Raw genomic sequence first — 13373 nt, forward strand, 5'->3', positions numbered from 1 at the left:
TCTGCAGCTTGCTCGTCCAGGGTAGTTCCCTTATAACACCTGAAAAGTGCTGAGACAAGTGCATTTATTTATTTTTTCTATTTTATTTATGCATTTTCTCCCCAATTTAGCGTAGTCAGTCTGTCTTCTGTTGCTGGGGGATCCGACCCACTCGCAGCCCTTAGTAGAACCTTTTTTTTTTTTACCAATGCACTCTGCACAGGCACCTCTCTTTCTGTCAGTCAGGGTCCTTACACAGCGTTTGAAGACACTACCCACATAGTATGGTCATCCTGCCCTAGCAGAAACGTGTCTGCTGCAGGCACTGCCAATTATGCCCGCTAGATGGTGCCCAGCCGACTGGTGGCAACACCGAGTTTCGAACCGAGGAGTTCAGAATCTTGGGGCTGGTGTGCTAGCGGAATATCTTCACTGCGCCACCTGGGCGCCCACCCAACTAATTTGAATATAAAGACCACATAAGCGAACACAAGTTGCAGCCTTTAAATGATCATTCCAATCACTAAGGATAAAGAATGATGTAAAACCTATATTACCAAAGAGAAAAAGTAATTGCCCCTCTAAACCTTAAAACTAGTTTTGCCACAGTTGGCAGTAACAACTGCAATTCAACAGTTGTGATAACTTACAATGTGTCTTTTACATCACGGTGGAGAACTTTTGACCCACTCTGTATGCAGACTTTTTCTAAAAATCCGGCTACATTAGATGGCTTTTGAGCATAAACTGCTTGTTTAAGGTCTTGCCACAGCATCTTAATAGGATTCAAGTCAGGACTTTGACTTGGCCTCTCCAAAACCCTCAGTTTGTTTCCTTTAACCCTTTGATGCACAACCTGGGTCAAAAGTGACCCAACTGAGATTTTATTTTCTATATCTTTGCAATAAATTAATTTCGTCATTCAAGCTTCCATGAATTTTTCAATTAAATTGTTTTTGATAATCACAAATCCTTATTTCAGTTTTATATTTTTTGCTTTTTTAATAAAAATCATTTTTGTATCACTACCCTTCTAATGCACAACATGGGTCAAAAATGACCCTTATGTATTTACTATGGAATTTGACAGAAACTACTGACATTTGTAAGTGTTTGTAGTCAAAAACATATTTACTGATCTTTTGAAAGACAACCAAAGATTAGGCTCTTGAATCTTGAATATGTCCAATACTATTTGCTTGCTGCTGTTTCCATATAGATAGCTTTTACTAGCTAAGACAGCAAATACATGAATAACTGACAAATGTGCATATGAAAATATTCTTGAATGGATGAATATGGGTCATTTTTGACCCATGTTGTGCATTAGAAGGGGTTTGCTTAGCTTGTGCATCAAAGGGTTAAGCCAGGCATGTCCAAGGTCCGGCCCGCGTCTTCTGTCTTAAATTACATTACTTGTGGCCCGCCAGCACAGTCAAACAGAAAAAAATAATTATCGTCGCTGTCTGATTAAAAACACTTTTAGCGGTTTTTACTTTTTTACATGTGTTGATTGTGGGTATAAATCTCTGTCTGTCCACAGAAGGCGAATATCAAAATAACCAATGAAAAGATGAATGAAATCACGCAATCTCTGTAACGAGTATGTCCATTGGCTGCTAGACCTGTCCATCAAAACCGCATTTCTCCTCCTCCTTAAGAAGCGAAACTCGTTTGCTGCGTGATGTTTCATCTCTACAGTTTATTCAGGTTATTCAATCACATGGTTGTAAACATGATTTATATTTGTGATGTTTGTAGTGTTTTTAAAAACATATTTATATCTGATATTTATTATGACTAAGCGTTTACACGGACTGTATTTATTAACACAATTGAACTTTTTTATAGCAGTAACATGATTTACAAAGTAAAGATATTGTCTGGTAACTTGACTGTTTCAGGTATTTATAGGTATTTATAGCTAATTTAAAACAGTATTTCACAGTCTTGTTTCTGCACATTACAGTATTAAAAGGTTTTCTTAATATATTTATGAAATGATCCTATCTGTGTTTTGATGTTTTATTGATGCACAATATTAGATCAAAATATTTTGATAAGCATTGATAAGCAAGTTATCTAGAGTTAGCTAGCTAACTTAAGCACAGTGTCAAGGATTGTTTAATATGAACATCTTTTTTCCTCTTTTGTCTTATGGTTCTGTATCCCAGGAAATACTACAAAGGTAGCCATGCATTGTTATAGTTTAAACCCAAACCATGTTTGGCACCTGAATGCTTACATTTGGTTGTTGTTCGCTGTGTGAAAAAAACATGAAAAAAAACCAATTTTTATCCCCCAGTCTAGTCGTGTCCAATTACTCTGAATGCGTCCTCTATACTGATTCGATGCTTGAGAACGCCTCTCAAATGACATGCGCCCCCTCCGGTACGCACAGTTAGTGCATTTATCACCTTCACGAGTCAAGTTCATACACCGACGGACACTGTGTATGGAGGGTCACACCCCCATCAGCATTATTCCTCAGCCCTGTGCAGGCGCCATCAGTCAGCTAGTAGGGGCCGCAGTCGCACCAGTTATGAGGACCTATGATCCGACTTTCTTACCCTTTAACCCTGAACAACAGCCAATCGTTGTTCATGCTGCCACCCAGCCTAGTTGGATACAATGTATTCGAAACCCCAACTCTGGTGCGCTAGCGTACTTTACTGCTGCGCCACCTGAGCGTCCTGCATATTTTATTGTTTAATAATATCTGGCCCTCCTAGAAAAAAGTTTGGACACCACTGCTTTAAGCCATTCAGAGGTGGACCCGCTTGTGTGCTTTGGATTACTGTTCTGCTGCACAACCTGCTGCATAATAATAGTTAATATGCTAGAGCGTTCAATTTATTGGCCCAATCCTGCAGAAACAAAGCAGACCCAGACCACCACACCACAACCACCATATTTGACTGTTGGTATGTTGTTCTTATGGTGGAAAGTGGTGTTAGCTTTATGCAAGATGTAATGAGAACCATGTGTTCCAAAAAGTTCCACCATTGACATATCAGTCCAACAATTATTATCCCAGAAGTCTCAGGGGTCGTCTAGATGTTTTTGGCAATCACAAGATGAGCCTGTGTGTTCTTTTTTCTTAACAGTGTTTTGAGCCTTGCAACTTTTCCATAGGTGCCAATTCAGCACAGTGTCCTTCTTACTGTTGAATCATGTACATATACTGTAAGCGAGGGAAGTCAGGCCTACAGTTCTTTAGATGTTCATCTGGGTTTCTTTTGTGACATTGTGAATTCATTGATGCTTTCTTGGTGAAATTTTGACAGGCAGACCACTCCTAGGAAAGTTCACCACTGTTCCAATATTTCTCCATTTGTGTATAATGGCTCATGCTGTGGTTTGCTGGAGTCCCAGAATCCCTTAACAATGGCGTTGTAAGCCTTTTGAGACTGGTAGATTCCAATGACTGTTTGGCATCTTTGAATCTCTTGAGATTGTGGCATCATGTGTTGCTTGGTATGTTGTATGTATGGTGTGTTGTGCTGGTATGAGTGGATCAGACACAGCAATGCTGATGGAGTTTTTAAACACCTCACTGTCACTGCTGGTCTGAGCATAGTCCACCAACCAAAAATATCCAGCCAACAGCACCCCGTGGGCAGCATCCTGTGACCACTGATGAAGGCCTAGAAGATGACCAACTCAAAAAGCAGCAATAGATGAGCGATCGTCTCTGACTTTACATCCACAAGGTGGACCAACTAGGTGTGTCTGCTAGAGTGGACAGTGAGTGGACACGGTATTTAAAAACTCCAGCAGCGCTGCTGTGTCTGATCCACTCATACCAGCACAACACACAATAACACACCACCACCATGTCATTGTCACTGCAGTGCTGAGAATCGTCCACCACCTAAATAATACCTACTCTGTGGTGGTCCTGTAGGGGTTCTGACCATTGAAGAACAGGGTGAAAGCAGGCTAAAAAGGTATGTAGAGAAACAGTCAGTAATTGTAGAACTACAAAGTGCTTCTATATGGTAAGTGGAGCTGATAAAATGGACAGTGAGTGTAGAAACAAGAAGGTGGTTTTAATGTTATGGCTGATCAGTGTAATTGTGACGTAAATGCTTAGATACATACAACTAAATTGATTAAAATATTGCAGACTGGAGGTCAGAAAATGATTTACAAATTGTTTGTCCATAAATTTGTCCGTTAATTGTATTTTTGTTTAGGGTTAGAATGTTTAGGGCTTTTGATGTGAATTACACTTCGTAAACCTGTTTCATAGGAACTGTCAAATCAGGATTAGTAGCTTATGTTTAACAAAAGGCCACTCCATTTCCTGCATTACTCATCACTTTTAATCACTGAACACAGTGTTCTGTGCCATGTACACCTGCCACGTTCTATCTCTTACTAGCTATTTATTTATCTCTCTTTGACTCAAGACGCACACACACACACACACACCCACACACACATGTACACACTTCTGTGTCTCAAATATCTTATTCCTAGTCCAGATCCCAAACGTACTTGCAAAAGTTAATGACACAGCTACTTCATCTTAAATATTAACACTGACTGGATTATGTTGCCTTTGGCACAGTGTTTAGCGCTGTCACCTCCTGGGCCTGGGTTTGATTCACCGGCTGGGCGACCAGGGTCCTTTCTGTCTGGTGTTTGCATGTACTCCCTGTGTTCGCATGGGTTTCCTCTGGGTGCTCCGGTTTCCTCCCACAAGCCCAACGACATCCAGTCAGGTGAATTGGAGCTACTAGAAATTGTGAGTGTGTGTGTATTTGCCTTGTGATGGACTGGTGTTTGGGGTGTTTCCTGCCTTTCGCTCTATGAATCAGACCCACTGTGACCCTGACCAGGATATATCAGTGGTAAAACAAATAAATGTGTTTAGATTTTATTCCCACCATCAAAAATCAAAGCTGGCAGTTAGTTTCTCTTTTATTCAAGGCAGAGGTAGCTTAGAGGTAGCTTAGTGATTAAGGTACTGGACTGGTGATTACTAGGTTACTGGTTCAAACCCCACCACCACAATGTTGTCACTGTTGGGTCCAAACCCTCGGCAAGGCCCTTAACCCTCAAATGCTTGCATTGTATTCATTCCTATTTGTGTCTACACAATCACAGTCTACATAATGTCTTAGCATTTAGCAGAAGCCTTTAGGTTTACTTAAGATTCATTAATACTATTTTGCTAGACTCACCAAGCACTATATTCACTATTTGGACAAAAGTATTGGGACACTTCTATTTACTGAATTTTATGTGTTACAGCCACATTTATTGCTAACAGGTGTAATAAATCAATTATATGAAGAAAATTATACGCTTACAATTTTGCAGCAATAGTTTAGGAAGGGCCCTTTCCTGTTCCAGCATGACTGTACCCCTGTGCACAATGCAAGGTTTCTAAAGACCTTGGTTTAAAGAAGCTACAGCACTGTGGCGTGTAGAGAACCTTAACCTCAACCCACTGAACAGCTTCAGAATGACCTACAACATCAGTTTAAGTCTAGCTATAAAAATGCTCTTTTGACTGAATGGGGACAAATTCCTACAAACATACTTCAATGTCTTGTGAGAAGCCTTCTCAGAAAGGTTCCTGTTGTTATAGCTGACAACGCACACAACGCACACACTCTTGGCCAAGAGGCACACTAGAGGGGTCGGCAGCTAGAATTCTCAGTGGTTAAGGGACTGGACTGGTGATTGGAAGGTTGTTGGTTCAAGCCTAACCAACTTCAAGTTGCCACTGTTTGACCCCTAAGCAAGGCCCTAAACATTGTTTGCATTATTGTTGGTTCTAATTATAGGTCACGTTGGAAGAAGTATCTGCCAAATGCTGTAAATACGTTCATCTTTTTATACACTGTAACAGAGCACATTGCTGAATACATTCAGGATTTAGCATACTATTTTATCTGTATAAAATATTCAGTTGAACAGCAGTGGAATAAAAGTCTAACAAAAAGTCCCATTAAACAAAAACGCACAAGTGCAGGGCAAAGTGTGTTAGCTTTTACTTCGGTTAAATAGGACATGTGTGTATCTGATTAAGTCTCGCTTCATATTATGGGAATCCAAGTCCGTTCCCTCCCACAATCCCTAAATGAATTATTAATCCGGAATTTCCAAGCCTTCATGCGAACACCATGAACTGGATCCCTCTCCCTCCTCCTCCTCCTTCACCGTCGCGTCTTCTTTCACTATCGCTCTCCTTTTCCTCTATGTACCCTCCTGCATGGCCCCTCCCTCTCGTGCCCTTTCATCTAGAACACTTCCTAGGAAGGAATGATTGTGGAAAATCCTGGAAAAAGAAGTCAAGAGCAGTAAAGAGCAGTGCCGTCTCGGCTACATCGTACACACAAACATGACTTGCTGTTTTGCTGCTCTACAGTCAATTTGTATCTTAAGTCAATCTTAGTATAGCCTTTCTGAGTCTTTTTTTGAGTTGTGAATTGGTCATAGTAAATTGAAGATGACTGTATTTTAAGTGACTGATTAAAAAATAAAATAATTCTTAAATTGGTATTTTACCTGGAAGTTCAAAATCACTTCAGCTGGGTTTAATTTGGCCAGAATGATGACAAAATGACTCTAGATTAAAAAATGTCCTTTTATTTTAAATGAACACTGCATGTTAAATAATGAAATTACTCAATTTAAATTCACCTCAGTAGACAAAGTAACAAAATTACTTAAACTGGGTTGTATTTTACCTAGCAGGTTAATAAAATGAGATCATTTGGATATCATTTTACCTGACAGGTCAATAAAATAACTGAAAAAGTATTTCATGTAACCTTGGATTCATTCTAACAGGTTTTATCTGGTCAGGATCATGGTACATCTCTCACCAGTTAAAAATACTGGGCGCAGGCCGCTCAGGTGGAGCAGTGGTAAAACACACGCTGTTCACCAGAGCTGAGATCTCGAATACATTGTATCGAATCTCGGCTCTGCCTGCCAGCTGAGGCTGAGTGGCCACATGAACAACGATTGGCCTGTTGTTCAGATAGGGGCGGGATTAAGGAGCAGTGGAGCAGCCTCGTCCTCCCCAATCAGGAGCAGGGACCAGCATTAGTGAGAGGATGATTGATGGGTAGAAATTGGATGCGTTAAAGTGGGAGAAAAAGGAGTAAAATATATAAAAAAAATAAAAAATAAATACTGGGCGCAAATCATGAACACACCCTGGACAGTGTGCCAATCCATTGCAGAGTTACCTACTCACTTGTACATAGGGTCTATTTTGTGCAGCCATATTATTTTCTGCATGTATTTAGGAAGTGGAATACTGGTGTACTCAAAGGAACACACACATAAAACACACAATGTGCATATATACGTATATATATATATATATATATATACACAGTATATATATATATATATATATATATATATATATATATTATCCATTATCCTGCTGAAGGAGGCCACAGCCATCAGGGAATACCGTTTCCATGAAAGGGTGTACATGGTCTGCAACAATGCTTAGGTAGATGGTCTGTGTCAAAGTAACATCCACATAGATGGCAGGACCCAAGGTTTCCCAGCAGAACATTGCCCAAAGCATCACACTGCCTCCGCCGGCTTGCCTTCTTCCCATAGTGCATCCTGGTGCCATGTGTTCCCCAGGTAAGCGACGCACACACACCGGCCATCCACGTGATGTAAAAGAAAACATGATTCATCAGACCAGGTCACCTTCTTCTTTCATTGCTCTGTGGTTCAGTTCTGATTCTCATGTGCCCACTGTTGGCACTTTCTGTGGTAGACAGGGGTCAGCATGGGCACCCTGACTGGTCTGCGACTATGCAGCCCCATACACAACAAACTGTAATGCACTGTGTATTCTGTCACCTTTCTATCAGAACCAGCATTAACTTATTCAGCAGTTTGAGCTACAGTAGCTCGTCTGTTGGATCTGACCACATGGGCCTGTCTTCACTCCCCATGTGCATCAATGAGCCTTGGTTGCCCAGTTTACCACTGTTCCTTCCTTGGACCACTTTTGATAGATACTGACCACTGCAGACCAGGAACGCCCCACAAGAGCTGCAGTTTTGGAGATGCATTTTTCCTGCTTCTAACACATCACGTTTGAGGATAAAATGTTAATTTGCTGCCTAATATATCCTCACCCACTAACAGGTGCCGTGATGAAGAGATAATCAGTGTTATTCACTTCACCTGTCAGTGCTCATAATGTTATGCCTGATCGGTGTATATAATAAAGCTGATATATAGTACAATGGTCAGTGTGATTGAACACTTGTTTCCTGTCATTTTATATCCTAAATGATTATTCTCTGCTAACCTTTTTTTAAAGTCGGGTTTCAGGTGCACATTATTGAACTTTGTATGCAGAATGTGCAGGGCTGCCGTCACTCGCTGACCTACAACCTGTATTTTCCTCACTCAACCACTTTTGGACGCATTGCTATGTGTGCTCAGATCAAAGGTCACATACAAGCACCTATAACCAGATCAACGCTTTGAACCAATTAGAATGTGAAAATGTAAAAACAGTGTTTTATTCATTTATAAAGAAATATTTTATATGTCTTATTGTTTAGTAGTATTAAGTGTTTACTTGTAACAATAATAAACCTTGCTGTTGTAGCGTGTCTGACCTCGAGCTGACACAGATATAAGAGCATAAACAAACACATCAGGAGTGAGGTTAGTACATGTTGTTTTGTGTGGTAAAACGTTTGAGGGTGTCCTAACCGCATCTCAGTATTTTGGCGCTCGGTCTCCATGTTAACTAGCAACTATTTTTTCTTCTCCACCGTCACCAATCATCGGTGGTCTGCTTGGTCTTCGTCACTTTGGGTGCCGTGCTCTCATACGGTTCTTCCCCTTCACTTGCTTCCTTCCTTTTCTCAGTGACGTGGTTGTGAACGTGTGATGTGTGCATACGTGTGTGTGAGCTTAGAAGAGTAAACAACGTTCGCACAGTGTTCTGTGCTGACACAGAAACTTCAGGGTGAATGAAATGCGGTTGACCAGTTTGAACCAGTTAAAGTGGGCTATGTGGATGGAACAGGTTGTTTTGTTTTGGAAAAGTTGCTTATGGCTGCATGATAATTTAACCCTCCATTGCTGTCAAATGTCATTTTATAAATTTAAGTATTTTTTAAACATGATTGTTGCTATGCTGCCACTGTCTTATAGACTGCAAGCAGTGTTTGAGAGACTGTTGAAGAGACAGAGCCATTGCCAGATGGAGCTGGAGCTGTTCTTTAATGGTCAGGACTCTCCTAGGACCACCACAGAGCGGGTATTATTTGGGTGTTGGATCATTCTTAGCACTGTGTCTGATCCACTCATACCAGCACAACACACACTAACACACCACCACCATGTCAGTGTCACTGCAGTGCTAAGAATGACCCAACACCCAAATAATACCTGCTCTGTGGTGGTCCTGTGGGGGTCCTGACCATTGAAGAACAGGGTGAAAACAGGCTAAAAAAGTATGTAGAGAAACAGATGGACTACAGTTAGTAATTGTAGAACTACAAAGTGCTTCTATATTGTAAGTGGAGCTGATAAAATGGACAGTGTGTGCAGAAACGAGGAGGTGGTTTTAATGTTATGGCTGATTGGTGTATATTAAAAATGGTAAATGTTAAAAACCTACAAGGTTGGTCATGACTAAAAAGTGAATTGCAAGCAGACATAAAGTGGTTTGGGGGTGTATTATGTTTGTGCTTCTGCTTTTAGTCAAATACTCAACGTGGGCATTGTGTGTATATGGTGACATTTTCCCTCAAATAACATCAATTAAACTCAAGTTGAATGCTATGCTGTAGTAGTTTTTTTTTTTTACTGTTAAAGCCAATTTAAAGCCTTTATTCTGCCATAGAATTCTGCTATAGAAGAGTTTGTTTAGAATATATATATATATACAGTATATGTCAGCTATCCACACCATACTTTAATCACTGCTAAGGCACAGTGGTAGCCTAGTGGGTAGAGTTTTATCTAAAGCAACCTACAGTAGTGTGACAGTATACAGTCTGAGCAATTAAGGGGACCCAACAGCAGCAATCTGGCGGTGGTGGGGCTTGAACCAGTGACCTTTTGATTACTAGTCCAGTACCTAAACCGCTAGGCTACAACTGCGCTGTTTACAACTGTTTACAGTACTGTTTACAGTACCTTATTGTAAAATTTGGGCCAAGTATTTGGTCATTGGCTATATGTAGGTGACCCAGGACCTTCTTGGATTATCTCTCTAATAAAAATGGGCAACCAATATCCAACTGATTAGTCTTGACTTGCCTGTACATCAATATTCACTTCTTATTTTTAGGGCATGGGTTTAAGGGGAACCCTTAGAGAAGCAAATGTTTTTTTTTTTTTTTTTTTTTTTAAAGCTGTAAAGCTTTTTTTTTTTTTTTTTAAAGCTGTAAAGCTAACTTTTAGTAAAAATGCTAACCATGCCTTAACTGTTTTGGAGTCAGAGTAACACACAAATTAGATATCAGATTAATGCACCTGTCTGCTCTTGTCTTTTCTTGCTGAGACTTTGAACTATGAACTGGCAACATTTGATGGTAATCTTTAATTATCAGACACATGTGCACACTGAGAGGGGTTATGAAGGGCAGCATTATTAAAGGAAATAATATGCAAATATGCTCTTCCTGTTATGTCAAATATGCTAGTTTAAGTGTAACTTCCCAGACACCTTATGACAGAGCAGGTAGACACGTCTACACACGAAGATAGGTAGGAAACATGCAGGGTGGTTGACTAATGACTTATGATGCAACTTATTCCCTTAAAGTGTTTTCAATGATCTTAGTGTCGAAACGTTTCTTTACTGTTCGGAAAACATACACTCTATAGCCAAAAGTATGTGGACACACTCCGACGTATTCAGGTCCAGGAAAAATGGGTAAGCGTAAGGATTTGAGCGAGTTTCACAAGGGCCAAATTGTGATGGCTAACGACTGGGTTAGAGCATCTCCAAAACTGCAGCTCTTGTGGGGAGTTCCCGGTCTGCAGTGGTCAGTATCTATCAAAAGTATAACATTAAGCCATAACATTAAAACCTCCTCTACACTCTACGCTCACTGTCCATTTTATCAGCTCCACTTACCATATAGAAGCACTTTGTAGTTCTACAATTACTGACTGTAGTTCATCTGTTTCTCTGCATACCTTTTTATGGTGGTGGTGTGTTAGTGTGTGTTGTGCTGGTATGAGTGGATCAGACACAGCAGTGCTGCTGGAGTTTTTAAATACCGTGTCCACTCACTGTCCACTCTATTAGACACTCCTACCTAGTTGGTCCATCTTGTAGATGTAAAGTCAGAGACGATCGCTCATCTATTGTTGCTGTTTGAGTTGGTCATCTTCTAGACCTTCATCAGTGGTCACAGGACGCTGCCTATGGGACGCTGTTGGCTGGATATTTTTGGTTGGTGGCAGTGACAGTGAGGTGTTAAAAAACTCCATCAGTGCTGCTGTGTCTGATCCACTTATACCAGCACAACACACACTAACACACCACCACCATGTCAATGTCACTGCAGTGCTGAGAATGATCCAACACCCAAATAATACCTGCTCTGTGGTGGTCCTATGGGGGTCCTGACCATTGAAGAACAGCATGAAAGGGGGCTAAAAAGTATGTAGTGAAACAGATGGACTACAGTCAGTAATTATAGAACTACAAAGTGCTTCTATATGGTAGGTGGAGCTGATAAAATGGACAGTGAGTGTAGAAACGAGGAGGTGGTTTTAATGTACATGGCCTTTACAAGTGTACATAAACTGTAACCTGTTGTCAAATACAAATAATAAACAGTTGTTTTTAAACCTTGTGTTGTGGTGGTTTAGCTTTGCTGATGTAGTGACATTGTATGTGGTGACATTAAATATAAAGATTTATCAGCAGCTGTTTATAAGCAGTTGTATATAACAGTAGCTGTTTGACTGTCTGGGAAATGTTGTGTGGGAGGATCTCCTAGGTAAGACGTACAGTGATACGGAGTGTGTGGACAGGTAAGGTATGTAGGAAAATAGTTTGTCTCTCTCTTTTGTTTTGAAATGAGCCGTTTCAATGTGTCACGCCTACACACACACACACACACACACACAAACAACTTCCTGCTGGTGCTGCCAGTGTGCCCTGATTTGAGTACGTGTGCAAGTGCATGAAGTCATGTATGTGTGTGTGACTGCGTGTTATTATGCCATGCCAATCATGTTTGTATGAAGACTTGATGCCCAACCGACAACCCTGGATCCCAGCGTTCCATCTGTTGCTCTGTACACTTTGTCACCCCCACACTGCATTTATCAGAGACCCCCAAACAGACACATGTTGCTCCAACCAAAAATACAAAGCCAACAATGTTAAAGCAGCTGTAGTTTTTTATTTTAACTACGATAAGTGATAACAGGATATATGTTTCTAAGCCTTTCACTCAAAATATGAAATAAAATGAAAACATTATTAAATTCTAGAAAAAAAATGCTAACTAGAAGCATTTGCACTACTTGTCTCAGACTTTTAAGATTGTACATTTTTTCCAAAACAAGGGGCATTAATATGAAAATGCCCTCTGCCTTTGTGGCTACAAATGTCTTCACTCTTCTGGGAACGCCTGATTCACAATATCCAATTTATCCCAAAGTTGTTCAAGCAAGAAAGAAAGTCTTGCTCCTGAGTTTTCTTTGTCTATGTGATCAATATAACCTTTTAGTTAAGTTTCACTTTCAGTCACAGATATAAAAAAAACATTTGCAGGTACCATTGACATTTAATAACTGACATAACATAGATGTTTCTTACAAGTGCATATAAACTCTTGCAAACTGTATATGCTTGTTGAGCATGTTACTCTATAACCACTCACATTAGTATGCAGTTGGTCACCTCCAAAGCTTTCCACTAAATCATGACTGTGATGTGCCACAAGATCATTAATGAGGTTAGGACAGAATTTTTGGTCAATAAGGCCTGCTCTAAAGTGATATTACACTTCTTCTCAAAGTTGTGAGTGGCTTGGTGGGTAGCACTGTCGCCTCACAGCAAGAAGGCCCTGGGTTTGGTTCCCAGAAAGAGTGGTCTGGGTCTGTGTGGGTTTCCTCCGGGAGCTCCAGTTTCCTCCCACAGTCCAAAGACATGCAAGTGAGGTGAAATGGAGACACTAAATTGTCCAAGACAATTTCTGATATAACCTTGTGAACTGATGAATCTTGTGTAATGAGTAAATACTGTTTCTGTCATAAATGTAACCAAAAGTGTAAAACATGACGTTAAAATCCAAATAAACATTTTCAGCATTTAGCAGATGCTTTTATCCAAAGCGACTTACACAATGAGCAATTGAGGGTTAAGGGCCTTGCTCAGGGACCCAACAGTGGCAACTTGGTGG

The 13373-nt window shown here is 40.4% G+C and overlaps 1 long non-coding RNA gene across 1 annotated transcript in view; it reads left to right on the forward strand.

Annotated features, from left to right (window-relative positions):
• The first annotated feature begins 1640 nt into the window (after positions 1 to 1640).
• Positions 1641 to 13373, forward strand: part of LOC134317716 (uncharacterized) — a 33947-nt gene continuing 22214 nt past the window's right edge. The window contains exon 1 of the long non-coding RNA XR_010013264.1: positions 1641 to 1689. This is a non-coding gene — a long non-coding RNA (uncharacterized LOC134317716). The remainder of the gene's footprint in view (positions 1690 to 13373) is intronic.

The sequence above is a fragment of the Trichomycterus rosablanca genome, chromosome 7 (genome assembly GCF_030014385.1).
Source record: "Trichomycterus rosablanca isolate fTriRos1 chromosome 7, fTriRos1.hap1, whole genome shotgun sequence".
Lineage (NCBI taxonomy): Eukaryota > Metazoa > Chordata > Actinopteri > Siluriformes > Trichomycteridae > Trichomycterus > Trichomycterus rosablanca.